Source organism: Peromyscus leucopus, chromosome 4 (assembly GCF_004664715.2).
Source record: "Peromyscus leucopus breed LL Stock chromosome 4, UCI_PerLeu_2.1, whole genome shotgun sequence".
NCBI classification, from domain to species: domain Eukaryota; kingdom Metazoa; phylum Chordata; class Mammalia; order Rodentia; family Cricetidae; genus Peromyscus; species Peromyscus leucopus.
Window position 1 is genome coordinate 50,487,165 of NC_051066.1, and position 14,274 is coordinate 50,501,438.

General features: G+C 48.0%; 1 protein-coding gene across 1 annotated transcript in view; it reads right to left on the reverse strand.

Moving 5' to 3' along the window:
* Positions 1 to 14,016, reverse strand: part of Wipf1 (WAS/WASL interacting protein family member 1) — a 113,453-nt gene extending 99,437 nt beyond the window's left edge. Inside the window, exon 1 of the mRNA XM_028880638.2 lies at positions 13,856 to 14,016. The gene's annotated coding sequence lies outside the window, so the exon portion shown is untranslated. The remainder of the gene's footprint in view (positions 1 to 13,855) is intronic.
* Between the last annotated feature and the right edge of the window lie 258 nt (positions 14,017 to 14,274).

A 14,274-nucleotide genomic window follows, 5' to 3' on the forward strand; every position in this document is an offset into this window, starting at 1 on the left:
CCTTAGGGGTGTTCAGGATGTGTGTCTGTGATGGGTGGCTGATGTTAATTCATCAGAGCACAGTTAATGCTGGATCCAAACCACCAACAAGGAGCTGAGAGATCAGAAGCCGGTCTTCAAATTTCCCAGTATTCTTTGCACAGTGTGTTGGTGGCCCTAAGCCAGAAGTCTGCAGGAAAACAGAAGGACAGAAAGCCCAGTCACAGCCTCAGGACACCATGCCAGTGTTCAGCTGGCTGCCTGAAGAAACACGGGTCACCTAGGCCTTCTACCCTGAAGATCGGTTTCCTGAAGAGAAAGGAAGGAGAGCTTCATAGCCTAGACTGAATCTCACCACTGCCAAGTCTGTTGAAGGACACTGGGAAAACTGATTAACCTCAAATTCCTCACCCAGAAATGGGGACTGTACTAGTGGCTGCGTCGTGAGTGGCCGTGTGGCTCCCTCGTGAGTGGCTGTGTGGCTCCAGCAAGTTTACTCAGAGGACTTAGAATGCTGTTGTTGGACTGGTATGATGGCTATTGAGGAAAGGTGTTCACAACCTGAGTTCAATCCCCAGGACTCATATGGTAGAAGGGGAGAGATTCCCCAAAGATGTCCTTTGACTTCCAACTGCATACCATGCCCTGCATGAGCTTGGGGTCACAGCAGCACCATGGCTAGGTTCCTCCTGGCCCGGCACCCACAAGGCCTGATTAGTTTCAGTTTCGGTTTCTGCACCGTTAGGTTTTGGTTTTGGTTTCGGTTTCGGTTTCTGTACCCGGTTAAAGCAGGAAGAGGAGCCCCAGCCAACCAGGTTCAGGATGACCTCATCCCCCTCCTGGCTGCCTATAAACTGAGCCTGCTAATTCCGTTCAGGGTTTCAGCCATTTTGTTGTCTGGCTGGCAGACCTCAGCATCCTGGGATAAACAACACTCTTGTTGATTGCGTATGTGAGTGGTGGTCTTTGTTTTTTGGGGTGTTCTGCGGGCTCTAACAAGCTCACACACGTACACACAAAATAAAAAATTTAAACTGTAAAAAAAAAAAAAAGAACATTATTGTTACCGTATTATCATTATTTCTCCAAAATAGTTATTGGAAACCTAAATAGGAATAATTTACTCCAGTTTCTAAGACCTTGGCAAAGTACAAACGAGAAGTACCCAGACCAAGAAGAAATTAGGAGATGGTTAACTCTTCATTATTGATGAAATAAGTAACACTTTGGTATATTAAGTTTAGAATTGCACTGATATCCAGTATAACTGAGAGGTGCTCAATTCCTTGACCTATATGGTTGGCATCAACAGTTGCTAAGATTTCAATGTCCCAAGTTCTTGTTAATGAGCCATTAAAAGCAGGTCAAGCCAAAATGACTGCTCTAGAACACACCATTTCATCCAGCTACCAGCTTTGAGCATTTCCTATGTGCTAAGCACTTTGGCACTGGTGGGGTAGGGGGGGCAGATGAGAAGTTGTGATTCTGTGCCATCAAGCATTTCATCATCCAAAGGAGAGACAGGTACTCAACAGACAATGGAAGAAACTAAGTATATGCTATGATGAAAGGCAGCGGGAATGTTTGGATGGAGGACATGCAAGCTAAAACAGAGGATGGCGGGGAGCTTTCAAGGCAAGGAGAAGGAAGGAGTCCTCTACACAAAAAAAATGGGGCTGGGTAATCATGAGGTGGGTATCCTATATGAGCCTCCTTTGAAGTCACAGCTTAGTCAGGTCACCGGTTCTAGGCTCTGCCCCAACCGGCAACCTGTTACACGGGACTTCCCATCCCTACCCAGGAAGATCAGGTTGCCGCTCTTCTCTCCCGGCCCTCCTGTTGAGCCTCATCTTGAAGCTCAGAAGTGCCTGACTTCTATCCTTCTTTCATTGCTGGACTCTGCACCTTCCCCATCACCGGGAACCCCTGGGTTTTCCTCTCCACCTCTGTGTTACGAGGACCAGGGATGACAAGGAGAGAAAGCTACTAGGACTCTGCTCCACTGTCTTGGGCGTCTGCATTTATAGGGAAAGCACACATCAGTGCACAGAGCTGGAACCTTTCCATGCACAACTGGAAGCCCTGTTGGGCCAGCACCAATCTTGAGATGTCAAGAGCAATGCTCAGTTCTTACTGGCTGAGATAGTCTGAGATCCAGGATATAGTCAGATAGTCAGACATCCAGGATGGTCTGAGTTGAGCCAAAACAGCAATGTGATGTCCCTCAGACCATAAGTAAAAGTTGCAATCAAGAGGCTCAACCAGCAATGGTCACAGCCCCCAATCAACAGCAGGTCAGAACTCTCATGGTGCTGCCCCATGTGGGTGTTCTTATCCACTCTCAGGAATCCCCACCATCACGGCAAACCCCCCCCACACACACACACACACATACACACATCACACACAGTCAGCTGCATGTGGGGTTTGGTCTGGGGCTGTACAGAGCACTCACCGGGAAGCAATGACTTTTGAAGTACCTCTGAAGTACACAGAGAGAGAGAGAGATGCAGCAATATACGGGCTTGTCCAGGGAAGTCTGGAACCAGTGTTTCCTAGTTAGAGTGAAGTGTTCCTTACAGTGATACATCTCTGTGTGAGTGTGTACATACACACACACACAACACAAACACACACACACACACACACACACACACACACACACGGTGTGGAAGATGGTTTCAGGTTGAATGTTTGTGTGCAAAATAAAGATAGGTAATAAAGGATGAGCGCATGCCTGGTGAGTATGACTTTGACTTTTGCTGTATATAGCACAAAATCTGCCATGCATCCAGATCAAGCCTCATCTCCACTAGTAATATTATTAAAAGGTAATATTATGGGCCAGGCATAGTGATGCACACCTTTAATTTGAGAGGCAGAGGCAGGAGAATCTCTGTGAGTTCAAGGCCAAGCCTAGTCTACATAGGAAGTTCCAGGCTAGCCAGAGTTACCTATTGAGACCTTGTCTCAAATGTAAGCAAACGTAAGCATATAGTATGTAACAATATAATACAATTATTAAATGCTTAGAAAAGTAATATGATGTAAAAGCCTCCTTGTCATAGGAGGATCATTATTTTAGCTAATGTCTTTTCTTCAGCAAGTACACACTGAGTATAAATGGATATTCTAGAAGCTAGCTAGAATCTAACTTGATCTTTACATGTTGCACATATGCTACCCTAGCTCGGTGAGAAACGTGGTAGCATTGCCTCTTTCCCTTATTTATTTCTTAACAGCAACAAAAGGGCACAGCAAAAACTCCAAGCTCATCAGATCTCTGGCTGACAGTTTACAGTGTGGACCACGCTGTTAAGAAGGTCCTCATTCAGAACTATTCCTGAGGGGTCTGTCCCACCAGAGAGACCTGAACTTTTATCTTCCACAGATTCTTTTTTTTTTTTTTTTTTGTTTTTTGTTTGTTTTGTTTTGTTTTGTTTTTCAAGACAGGGTTTCTCTGTGTAGTTTTGTGCCTTTCCTGGAACTCGCTCTGTAAACCAGGCTGGCCTCGAACTCACAGAGATCCACCTGCCTCTGCCTCCCGAGTGCTGGGATTAAAGGCGTGCGCCACCACTGCACGGCATTCCCGCAGATTCTTAACCTCTCCTTCTGCACAGTGAGGTACCACCGTCGAGGTCATCGGACTCTGACACAACAAAGCTGGGGGGGGGGGTTGTGCTCCTCCTCTGCTGCCCTGTTTGGCCTCATCACCACCTTTAACAGAGGTATAAAAGGAACTGAGTCCATGAGCCAGCTGATGGTCCAGTCTTGACCTGAGAACAGCACACTTTTCTAGAGTCTGAACTATCTCTGAGGACTGGTGGGAGTGAAGGACCAGAAGCAGAGGGAAGGTGGGAAAAGCGGACATGTCTCTGCCTGTAGGTATCAGCCCCAAAGACCCTGGCAGCTGGGTGAGTGCACAGAATGTGGCCCTATTCCTATCCCTCCAAGTAGTCAGTGTTAATGGAGACTCCAGCATGGGAAGATGGGAGGCTTGAAGATGTGACTCTCTGCACCCTGGATCTCCACCTCTACAGTAGTGATGAAGGATCCTGCCCCTGCAAGGCCACACACCTATCTGCCCCCACTAACCAGTTCTAAGCTTGGACTGGAGAGCGAGCTCCTAGTTGGCTCTGAGGTGCAACTAACCTTGGGAGCAGCTACATTGGATTGTAGCCCGTGTGCTGTATAGGGAGAGACCTTTCTACCCAAATTCCCTTGCTATAGAACACAGTTCAAACACCGAAATGTGTAAAACCTTGCATTTTCTTCACCACAACAGGACTTTGGCCTTGGTGTTCCTAGGAACCAGATGTTGTGTGCCTGACGTGGTCCAGATCTCTGCAGGCAGACATGCCAGTCTACCTGGTCTATAGCGTTGTCCCAGCATGAGGCCCTGGACTTACTTCATCCTGGCAGTTTGGCAGAGTGGACAGACTTCAATTTTGGGGACACTGACAAGGACAATTCATCCTTACTGTGGGAACTCAGCCCTTAGAGAAGAGTCTGTATCTTAAACAAGATGTCCTTTTATGAATCATCCTAGTCTTTTAAGTTAATTAATCTTTTAATTAACATTAAAGATACAGTACCACTTCACTACGGTGTCTATCAAGGACCCACAGAATCTCCTAATTTTTAACTCCAACTTCTGCTGCTGCCCCAACGATTCCCCCCACCCATCTGTGTCAGGTTAGTTACAAACTGCTGTTATTCTGGGCTACACAATGTTGGCCTGACCTCCTCAAACACAAGAAATATTACTGACTGATCCAGTTATTCTGTTCACATAAACGACTGCAGTTGTACAGCTGTTTCTGATTAGCCAGTGTACTGCTGGAGTTCTACACAAATAATTTTATAATGAACTCAGCAAGCACAAGGAGAGGGGGAGCGGAATCTAGTCTCACCTCCCAAGAAAATAACCGGGGAGGGGAGGTGGCTTTCAGTAGCAATCCAGGTTTCAATCCCTATCTGCTATGATTCACTTCTTCCCCCATGAGACTTCTGCAGAGCTTACAACCAATGTTCTCAAGGAACCTTTGTCTTCGGAGTTTTGGATTCAAGAGGGAGACCCGATTAGCTCTGTAGGCTTTAAGCTCCTTAAGTATTCCCAACTTTGTATTTGGTCAGTTTCTGGTTTTCCCATTAAAACATTTATATTTCCCGAGATAATGTCTTAAATAATATATGTTTAGAAGGAGAGAAATCAGGGTTGAAAGGTCTTTACGTACTTTATTATAAATAGAAATTAAGTGTTTTGTTTTTGTTTAGCACCAGAACAATTAAGCTCTGTGAGCTTAGGCGCAAGTTTTTCTTTTCTGGTTCTAAAAGACAAACACATACACATTTACGAAATTAAGAAAAAGATGGGCCATGAATAATTCAAACGGGTGCCTTTTCTTTTTTTCTTTTTCTCTCTTTCTCTTTTTTTAGAGGCAGAGACACTGACAGGGTTCTTCGGAGGAGTCACTTGAAACAAATCAGGAAAAGGAGGTTAGAAGGTTTGGGGTTCTAAAATGAATCCTATGGCAAGGATGTGGGGAAACACACTCTCAGATAGTCTTTGCTATTGAGACTGTGAACGACGACGACAGCTTTTGGAAAGTAATGCCACTTCAGGGACCAGCACCCAGAAACAAAAGCTTCTGTGTGGTAGCATGTTCAAACACACACATGCAGGGCATGTTCTCAGGAGAACTACTGTTGCAGAAGAAAACTTCACACAATATGAACAGGGAAATAAGTCACAGAATATCAACTGCTCATTTTATAATTGAGTTTTTATCTGGAGAGGATGTCTATGATACTTTATTATGGTTCAAAAAACAAAAACAAAAACAAAAAAACTGGAGCCTGGAGCCGAGGGTGTAGCTCATTGTGGACCACTTGCCCAGCCATGTTTGAGGTCCTGGGTTTAATCCCTAGTGCTATGAAAGAAAAAAAAAATTCATAGACTAGTATTTAGAATTCCGCTTTTAGTACTAGAAGCTATTTATGAAAACGTGCTTATCAACAGTAATGTAAGCAAGAAAAAAGCATCAGCCAGCACTACTCATATTGATTATCTTTAGGAATGAGAATTTGAAAGAGAGGAGAAAAATCAACATATTTTTCTTATACATATTTCTTTTTGTCTTTTTAAAAGTTATATATGTGTGGGGTCTATAGGTGTGTTTGTGTTTGTGTGTGTGTGTGTGTGTGTGTGCACATGCATGCATGCAGGCACAGGTGTTTGGACATGGGGAGGCCAGAAGGAAACATCTATTCTCAGTCTCATTTTGGGGACAGATTTCTCACTGAATCTGAAGCTCGCTGCTGACTAGGCTGGTTGGCCAGTGAGCTTCTGGAACCTGCCATCTCCACCAGGCAGTGCTGGGGTTCCAGGCACACAGGGCTATACCTGGCTTCCATGTGGGTACTGGAGCTTCCACAGTCAGGTCCTCATGCTCCACGGTGCCCTCTCTTCAGCTAGCAAGTACACGGTAATTCTGTGACCTGAGCAAATTAAAACTATTATTTTCAGAAAGTGACAGAGCCAGAGGTCCAGCTACAACTACAGCATAAACGCTGATCCCTGGCCTGGTGGTGAGTAAAACTCCTCCCAAGCTCCAGGAGGGGAAAATCCATTGTTTTATCATAGCAAATGGAGGTGATCGATGACAGGTTTCTGCACAGAAAGGAATTTTATGGTTAAAATAAGACTACCATACTATACTCACAGCTCTTTAATCACACAAGAGTACTTTCTTCTGACTCTAGTTCTCTTCAGAACAGATTAAGGAAAAAGTGGATTATATTGTCTAAAAAATGACCTTCTAGCTCTCAAGCCTTCTACGCTAACAGAAGCCCATATGCCCTCGACCTAATTTTCTGACTGTCTCAGACAAAATGTGAATTTTGAAAATAAGCAATGCTAACGCTAGGGGAAAGGACAGTGGGAAATTTTATTGTAAAAACCCATCATTATATAAAACTGCCATTCTGGGTCTTCTCTTTGGCAATGTGTGCATGGTAATCGGATTCCAAGCTGTAAAGGACACACACAGGCCCTGTCTAAAGGAGACTACCTTTCTGCTTTTTAAAGTCTCTGAAAGGCCTTCAACTATTTTGCCTTTTTCTAGGTTCTCAAAAACATAGTCAGGAATCCTGGCACATCGGAAAGCTTGCCTCGGTGCTCCTCAGCTTGCGGTGAGATCCAGGGACAAGAACTGATTTATCTGTCCTTTCTTCTCACCACTCTACCCCTTACTATGGTTCTTTCCAGTCCTTCCTGGAAGTCACGCCCCCGGTCTGCCTAGTGGTATGCACGTACTGGGGCTGTGATGGGCTGTGGCCTGTTTAAGAGCGGACTGCTTCCTCTCTCCTCTCTCCAGGGCTGAGCTGACTGCCTCCGTTATGTAGCTACCCATCTCCAGAACACATGACTATTGTGGTCAAGACACTGCTCTCGCTGTTTACATTCTCAGAGAGTGAATAGCTAGGGTACATGTTTTCTCAAGACCAGCAAGGTTCTCTGCAATGCAAATCTATTCTGCTGGGGGAAGGGATACCCAAGGTTTCCTGGGTTATTGGACAGGCTAATGTAACACTTCAACATTGTATCACTCCGACCCTTGCAGGTCTAACTTCCTTATTCAACATATCTCTTGCACATATCAACAAGAAAACGTTTGGGATGTTTCAGAAAAGGGCTGAGGTCATTGGAAATACAAGTGGCTGAAAAACAAGAAATTCAACCAGCTGCCCCTGGGCCTAGGCGGGGTCAATAGTAAATGATGACGTGTGGACTGCCACAGAGTAAATGGCCGGCTGTGTGGGCATCATTAGCAAAAGCTAACAGGTGAGCGGATAGTCACTGATGAGCAGCGGACACTAATGAGTGAGCAACCAGCAGGGGACTAATTAAACACATCCCAACTTGAGAATGCTACACGGTGAGGACAGTGAGATTAGAAGAAGAGGAATGATGGACACGAACTGAGAGAGAAGACAGATGGGCTGTACATAAAGCGACAAGCTTCGCTTACTAGAGACTATAAACATTTTAACACATATAGACATATCTAAAGGAGCATGTGTTGTCTGTGTAAAAAAATAAAAATACGTAAAAGTTAGACTTAAAGTTAGAATTGACTGCACTAGCCCAGAAAACTGGATCTCAACTTCCCGTTTCATGCATCACTTCCTTCCTGCTACAGGAACCACTTCCCTGACAGAACTGGCCGTGGCCCAAGTTCAAAGGAGTCAGTGGCAGAGGAGGCTGGTGTCCTTCAACTTCTCTCTCAGGCTTGCATCTCTTCTCAGCCACGGGCTGAGCCTTCCCACTCATGTGAAGAGAAACAGGCACAGGCATCACGGCAGGGGTCCTGGGCTGTCCTGGCCTCACAAGCACAAGAATGAGGCCCATAGCTTTGATTGATCTAAAGACAAGCCCACTAGGCTGGACAGAGCTCTCGACTGGGTCTGGGGTCTGTCCGCACCTTTTCCCCTTTTCAGGAGTCACTAAGAATGGGAGGAAGTAGGCTAGCCTTGTTTCCAAAAATAACTTGTATTTCAGGGATTTTCTTAGCCCAGGCTTGTAGTGGGGTTCCCAGGCCTGGGGCTCAACTGCTGGATGCTCCTGGATGCTGGCCTGTGTCATCTCAAGAGCAAACTCCCATAATTAGTCAGTGCTCTTTGTCCCTATTCAGCTCATTTTGGGGGTCCATCTGCTGTCTCTAGTAGTATTAGAGCAGAGGACCTCTTAAAAGTTCTCCAATAATGACCATCTCCTTTCCTACAAGAGCACAAATCCTATGCATTATCAGAACTATTTCCTACTTTGGGCTATGTAAAGATACTCTGCAGTTAAGGCCATCCACGGTGATGAATAAGAATGTCACGTTATACAGATAAACATAGTAAAAGTCCAGTTTTCGGTTGACATGCGATTCCAGCATCTTAAAAGTCAAGAGTTTTCTACAAAACAAGGATCTGTTTTGACCTCACATGGAAATCATTCGCCTCAACTCTGACTGACAGGGTGAGAGAGAAATCTACCACCACTTAATGGCCATTAATAAATGAACTATCATTTCGGGGGAGTAAATATAAAAATGGATGTTTTTTAAAAGAGGTTGCTTTGAAGGGCCTGCAGTCCAGTGGGGGGGGAAGGACAAATGATGCAGTACAGGACAGAGCAGAAATCAGGCACAGAGAGGCCCAAGCTACCCGCCACAGAAGCTGACTGAGAGGAACAAGCCAAGACAGCAGGGAGCATCTTGTGGTGGTATTGTGTTCCCCAAAATACTGTGCATGCAGCGTTCATCCCAGTAACTGGCCTCAGGTTTGATTTTATGAACAAGACCTTCTAAGAGTCCTCTACAGCATCTCAGTCTGCAGGAGTCGTTCTGACCCTGTGAGCCACGCTTACCACAGATGCTAAAGAGATGTGTGCGGAATGATGCCTCCCGCTTACTTAGCTCGGCTCTTCCCGAAGAGCAGCCAAGTCTGTTATCTCTGTCTTCATAAGGATTTGTGACCAACCTGAAAAGTCTGTAGAATTCACCGTGAAAATGAAGAGAAGGCAGGGGAAGGTGACGGGAAGGCATTCAGGTGGGAGTGGAAGTCCAGTTTAGCTGAAGCCCGGAACGAGGGAGTCGTGGAGAATAAGGCTGGTGACAGTTTGGCGTTAAAAGAGCAGGGTTGGGGAGAAGACTGCCCAGGTCTGAGTACTAACCCCGTCACTTGCCATGCAGCTCAGTCTCGGGCGACCACAGAAACAGAAGCCTCACAGGGTTGATGAATATGAAACGGATATGTGAGTGGTAACGTTAAAGGAAGGAGGAGGGAAAGAAGAAGAGACGAGGGAAGAAAACAAGGAAAAAACTAAGGGCTGGAGGGGCTGGAGAGATGGCTCAGCACCCACATGGTGGCTCCATCTGCATCTCCAGTTCCATGGGATCCAACATGCTCCTTGGGCCTCCCAGGACACCTACTTGCATCTGTGTGGTGCACAGGCACACTTTTCTCCAGCCCCTGGATTGTTTGATTTTTTTTAAGCTGGGCCAAATCATTGAAAGATTTGAAGAATTTCACTCACTTAAATGAATACCATTGGACTTAACAGCAGCTCAGTGAGAGCCTTGCCTAGCATGCCCAAAGCCCTGAAAAAATTGTAGATGGTTACATCTCCTATTCACCTCACCTGTATCCTTTCACTGAGTAGCAAAACTTATTGCTTTTGAAGTCCCAGTAAGTATTTGTGACCAGTGGGCAGACTCTGTAATGCCGGCTGTTTCCACAAGATCCCTGGCCACAAGAAGTGATGGCATTCTAACCACTGGGCTGGAGTTCCACACCTGAGATCAAAGCCGCTTGGCCTCAGGCAGGCAGTCTAGTTCACTGGTTATTCTCCACTCCCATGGATGGAGGCTACCATGTGACTGCCTCAACATGATAGCCACTATTTCCTGGTGCCAAAGGGCTAAGAAAGTGATGTAAGCCGTCTCTGCATTCTCTGTCCTTAACCTGTCCTCAAAACCTCAGCACAGAAGTCTCTACAGGGTGCACAGACAGTGCAGCACCTAGGCACCAAGATTATTCCTCTCCTCAGGGCTGCACGGGAGATATGAAACATGTGAGAGACCGTGGACAGCCAAGAGATTGTTCCTGTGTTAATGTATTCAAAAGGCAGTTCCTATGTGCAGGCTACTTTGTTGTATACCCACTAATACTGATCACAATAACATAATGTCAATGATAACAGCCCACAAACGCCAACAGCATCGTTCACTGTATACAACCTGCTAAGTATACCATGCACACGACCACATATGAGCCTCATCGCAATCCTCTGGGTACCGACTGTCGCTCTCACTTTAGGGGTAAAGAGAAAAAGACCGTGTCAGACAGAGTACTTGTAGCAGATGCAAGATCCGGCAGACTTCGTGGTCCACGCAGTAACCATAGGAACTGCACTCTGCACACTCGGCATCACCCGGGGGCTCTCAAAATATGAAACTTTTAAGGCTAGAGGCTCAGGCACATAATCCCAGTACCCAAGAGGCAGGAGGAGGAAGACTGGACCAAATTCAAGGCCAGCCTGGTCTATATTGCAGGTTCCAGGCCAGCCACGGTTACCTATCAAGATCCTGTCACAAACAAAACCAAACAGAACGTACACCCTGCACTCCACACTCACAGAATTAGGCCTTTGTAAGCTTCTAGCCACACACGGCTCAGGACTAGGCTACTCCACATGAACATGTTAGCAGATAATACTACTGCTTAACTAACTGAAGGGATTCTCAGAGTTTTTATTATTCAAAAGTATACATGAGTCAGAGTTAGTGATCTCAACCTGACTCTAATTCCCACGGGGTGAAGAGCGACTACATCGGTTGGGGCTGGGCAGTACTACGAGGCTCCATGAGGAAGTCCTTTGTCCCAGGGAAGTGGAACCAGGAGCGTTTCTCAACGGAAGCAGGGACAGTGGGGCGGACTAGGAATATGCCTATTAATCTTTCCATGGCAAGCACATAGAAAATGATAAATACTTGCTGAGGGGACAAACCAGTGATGGACTGAGTCTCACCAGCTGGAAGTAATTCCCACTCCTTGAAATCCTTTAGTATTTCTTCTGTACGCTTTCCCACCTGACCACATTTGCCTTGCAGGCAAGCTGTGTCAAAACAAGCTTGTCTGTACTGAGGGGAAGCATCCGGGTGCAAGCCCCTCCGTGCTAAGTTCCCCTCCAGCCGCAGAGCATGAGTAAATCTTCCAGCAGAGACTCTCGGTGCCCAAAGAGCAGCCAGCTTGATTCCAACTGCGACTTAATTGGCATGCCTGGGGCCTGTGGTCTAGCTATGTGGGTTGCTGGAAACCCGCTGCAGAGGGCCCTCTGTATGGAAATCATTATCGATCTAGTAGACGCCATTGGAGGACAGGCCCCTGGAAGGCCACAGCTCTGGGAGATAGATTGCCAGGTTCTTAGAAACGAAGGGGTTACAGCAACAGATAAAAATGTTCTCATGTAGTGCACATCTTTAAAATCACAACTGTGGTTAGCAGCGCACTTAAGATAGCCGAGATAGTGACAAATAGTAACATAGTAACACAACCATTCGTGAGAGCCGGCTCACGGCTGGCCAGAGCACCATGACAAAGTCAATTCAAAAGACACAGGGCCATCTCCTCCTCTTCACCACCACCCCTCCTACCGTTCAGTTTTATCCCGTGTCTCGGTGTGACATGGTGCACAGAGACTGAGGTACCCTGTGTCAAACTGCTTCCTGCTGTTTCATATCCTGTCATCCTACTATATCCTCATACCCTGTAACCGAACAACTGTCAGGATTATCAACCCATTCATTTTTGAATGAGGCTCCAGTCGTCACACGGCAAATCTAAGGGCATTAGGAAGTGGCTAAAGACACAGCAGAAAACGTATGAAATGAAGAAATGAGAGAAGATGCCAATCCTTTCAGCTGGAAATCACTTCAGTCTCCCTAAATGTCCCAGAATTTCATCTCACCTTGCTGCAAATCTCTTTGCTCTCCATCCCATAACCTAAAAGAGCTCCGACTCTAACCGGCGGTCTCCCCGCCGCAATGCCGCTAGGGCAGGGTTTGGGTCAGTACCAGGGAAGACGCTGGTGCGGCTGAGCTGTTCCAAGAACATTTGCAAAGGCTTGTGTGCCACCTCAGCCCACAATGGTCGCTCCCAGATGACTGGATGGCTATACAGTGCAACACCCCTGTCTCTGAGAGACTGACTCCACCTTGTGAATGACAACTGGCAGGTAACTCGGCTAGCGGGCAGTGTCCTGAGCACTGTAAGATACAGAGTGCTGAGAGTTTATGCAAAATTTCCCTTTAAGAAGTCAAAAGGTGAGCTACAAACTGAAACAGGCAATGTCTTTAAGTTATTTAACCATTATTGAAATAAGCATTTTTGAGGAGGCAAAAATCTATCAATGACTCCAAATGAAATTGCAGTATTCAAACTGTATGGAAAGTGTTAAAAGAAAACCCACTCAGGCTGCACACGTGTCCACGGTCCCTGTGGGTCCCCGAGGCTACCTGCAGCCCAGTCCAGGAATTGGAGAGAGAGAAGTGAAGGGCAAGAAAGATCCAAGACAGACTAGCAGTTTTCGAAGAAAGACCAAACCTGTTCACTCCAGAGAACCCGAGGGACTAAGAGCCCAGAGCCCAAGGGTGAATATTCATTCCTTGGAGATTAAGCAGGACCTAGCCAAGCCAGGTTCCACATAGACACACCTTTTGTTAAGCTGAGTTCAAAGTCTAGCCACCAACTGAGGATCTGGGTCATCCCTATTGGATTTCCCTTACACTAGCAAGTTTAACAGTTCTTTCTTTTAGGAGGAAAGCATGCCAAAGTAGGGGATGCGAGACTGAAGGGAAGCTGCCTGAGACTTGGGGAGAGGCCCTGGGCGCAAAGCCCTGACCCGAGCTGGCCGCGCTTCCAGGAGCAGACACGGGCACCTAAGGCACGCACAGACTCGGGGATCCTGCTACCTGGGAGCTCTGATGGGGAAGCCAAGTTCTGGGATCCACACGCCCCAAAGTCACCCGCCCTCGGCGGAGCTTGGGGCTGCAGAGGCGGCGCGGGGGGCATCGCGGGGAGACCGCGGGGAGATCCGGTCCGGATCGCCGGCGGCCCCCCGGTCCGTGCAGCCCTGCAGCGCTCAGCAGGGAGCGCGGCTTCCAGAGCCCCGGGCCGGCCGCCGCCCCTTCCTCCCCCGCGGGCCCGAGTTGGGGGGATCGCGCCCCTCCGCGCCGCGGGACGCGGCCGCGACATCCCACCCGGCCGCCCCCCTCCCCAACTCGGTGGACCCCCGGCCCTGCCTGGCAGGGCGCGGCTCCCTTACCGCGCGGCGGCTCCGGGCGGCTCCTCGGCCCCGCGGCGCGCGGGGCATTTTTTTCTGGAAAACTTCTCTCTGGGTCGGCCGGGCTGAGCCGGGGCGGGCAGGAAAAGCGCTCCGCGCCGGGAGGCTGCGACCATCCGGGAACTTCGCCGAGATGTGAGCCCTCCCCCTCGGCCCGCGTCCTCCCCCTACGGCCCCCGCCGCACGCGGACGCCCAGGCCGCCGCTGGCCCTTCGCCCTTCGCCCTGGCCGCGCCCTGCCCGCCGTGCCCGGCGACACCGCAGCCCGGGCTGGGCTCGCCCCGGAGCGGTGGCCGAGAGACCCGGCCCGCCGTGCGTCCAGCAGCCCGACCTGGAAGGGGGATCCAACCGAGGGCGCTGTCCCCGGAGACCTCCCCGGGCCTCCGGGTGGGGTCCTCTCCT